Raw genomic sequence first — 2,693 nt, 5'->3', positions numbered from 1 at the left:
TTGGGTCCACCCGATAATCCAGGAGAACCTCTCCATCTAAAAGTCTTCAGTGTAATCACATTTGCAAAATCCCTTTTGCCATGTAAGGTATACATACACAGGTTGCAGGGATTAGGACTTGGATATCTTTGAGGGCCTTTATTCTGCCTATGACAGTTGGTAAAGATATTTGAAATATGTGATAGGTGATGGAGAGTGTTTTAGGATAAAGCAGTATTTCTAAATAAAATATTGTGAGAGTGAAACCAGTAGAAATGATGATAGTTTAGCTTCTCATGGGCATGTGCCTTTAGAGAAATTGCTCATTTTGGTGAGGTAGATTATTTGTGGGTGAAAATAAAGAAATTCCATTTTGATGTAGAGGCTAATTTTTGCCAGTATTTGGAGGTTTGAGTTAAGGCATTTTGCTTCTTTTTCCTAGAAAGGGCTTTAGAAAAGAGGTGGGGGAAGGGTAACATAGCTATATGGGAGAAAAGAAAACTCAGAATGTATTTCCTACTCATTAATCCCTTACCTTTGCCTTAGTCTGGCTAAGCATGGATTTTGGCTTTTAATTGCTTTTGTTAGTATGCTTAGATAAGAAGAAGATAATTTTTGGTGGTGAATGCTTTGATTTGAAAACCAGAGGACCTATCCTTTTTAAACTTATTTAAAATAACATCATGGGCTGGGCTGGGCATGGTGGCTCATGCCTGTAATCCTAGCATTTTTGAAGGCTGAGGTAGGAAGATTGCTTGAGTCAGGAGTTTGAGACCAGCTTTGGCAACATACTTAGACTCTGTCTATACACAAATTAAGAAAAAAAAGTTTAGCTGGGCCTAGTGCTGTGTACCTGTAGTCCCAGCTAATCAGGAAGTTGAGGCAGTAGAATTCCTTGAGTCCAGGAAGCTGAGGCTGCAGTGAGCCATGATCATGCCACTTCACTACAGCCTGGGTGGCTGAGCAAGACCCTTTCTGATCAATAAGTAAGTAAGTAAGTAAAGTAAGTAAAATGTAAGTAAAGTAAGATAACAATACAATTTTGCAGTATGAATTCTTGTACTTTCCCAACAATGAGACACATTAATAGGTATATATTTTTGAAAGAAATATCTTGATTAATCTCCCAGGTAAAATCTAGCATATTTAGATGAGAACCATTTCTATTGTGATGAAAATTAAATTTGTTATTTTTCTTCTCATCAAGTTCTGAGGTAAAAGAATAGTTGAAATAACATTGATCTTAATGATTTTCTTCTCTCGCACACAGTCTACTAGATTTGCTGTTTCAGGATTCCTTTTCTATAAAGTGTATGAATTGGTTGAGGGGCACAAATTGAAAATTGTGATTCTAAGAATTAATGGTTTGTTGCCAACTTACTAGGGAACCTTGAATAACGATTTACATTATGTGCTGCAGATATTACACGAGTAAATTGCAGTCGGATTTGAGTTTCTCTCAGTGGTGTTAAGATTTATTTAATATGTATGAAGTACATTGATATTCAACTTAGCCATGATAAAATTTATACATTTTACATACTGTTGACTTAGTTGATTGACATACTACTAAGATCAATTAGGAAAAAAAGTATTTGGAATAATTAATTCAGTCAATTTTCTTTCTCAGGATACCAGTCGGAACCTGCGACAAGTGGACCAGATGCTTGGACGATACCGAGAATACAGTAATGGACAGGCGGGTGCGATAGAACATGTGAGAAACTACATATGTTTGGATTTTCTCCTACCCAACATTTTGGGAATGAAGTGTTTTGGGGAATGGGATGTGAACTAAAGGAAATACCATTGTGAAACACTTTAGATTTTAAACTACTTTATTGTTTTATAGTTTAAATTTAGGTTAGCCTGTCAGATGGATTGCTAACTAGCTTATATAAATTAGATTCTATTGAATTTGAAGGCTTTACATCAGAGAGAGAGAGGAATTCAAGACATGAATTTAATGGAGACTTGGTAAACTTAGGCCATGGAGAAACCCCTCATGCAGAGTTAAGAATTTCAAGGATGGTTTATTTTAAAGTAATAAGTGTTCATTGTTAAAACAAAAAATGAAAAATTCCTCTCTCAAAGCCCCTTTTTAATTTTTTAAAATTTCAGTTGCTTTAGTGGAACAAATGGTTTTTTGGTTTCATGGATGAATTGTATAGTGATGAAGTCTGGGATTTTAGTGTACCTGTCAGCCACAGAGTGTGCATTGTACCCAATAGTTTTTCATCTTTTACCCTGCTCCCAGCCTTCTCCCTTCTGAGTCTTCAGTGTCCATTATACCACTCTGTATCCCTTTGTGTACACATAGCTTAGCTCTCATTTATAAGTGAGAACAAGTGGTATTTTGTTTTTCATTCCTTAATTACTTCACTTAGGATAATGGCCTCCAATTCTATCCAGCCTCCCTTTGAGCCCCACTCAAAAAAGAGGTAACAATTTTGAGATCTTCATGTTTCCAAACATTTTCTATGTATTTACAAGCATATGTACGATTTGCTTTAAAAATGGAATCGTATTAAATATATTGTTATACAACGTTTTAAAATTTAATAATGCGTATCACTTTCCATGTAAGTTTGTGTAGCACTACTTCATTGTTTTGAATGGTTATACAGTATTCCATAGTATGAATGTATCTAGTTTTTCTTCTTCTTATAAACATATAGCAATGACCATTATTATACACACCCATATATATGTCT

General features: G+C 34.9%; 1 protein-coding gene across 1 annotated transcript in view; it reads left to right on the top strand.

Annotated features, from left to right (window-relative positions):
• Positions 1 to 2,693, top strand: part of CEP128 (centrosomal protein 128kDa) — a 466,161-nt gene that overhangs the window by 30,387 nt on the left and 433,081 nt on the right. The gene's annotated exons all lie outside the window — the stretch shown is intronic.

This window comes from Mandrillus leucophaeus, unplaced genomic scaffold, assembly GCF_000951045.1.
Source record: "Mandrillus leucophaeus isolate KB7577 unplaced genomic scaffold, Mleu.le_1.0 Scaffold90, whole genome shotgun sequence".
NCBI lineage: Eukaryota > Metazoa > Chordata > Mammalia > Primates > Cercopithecidae > Mandrillus > Mandrillus leucophaeus.
Note: the sequence above shows the minus strand (reverse complement) of the source record. Positions and strands in the feature narration are given on the sequence as shown.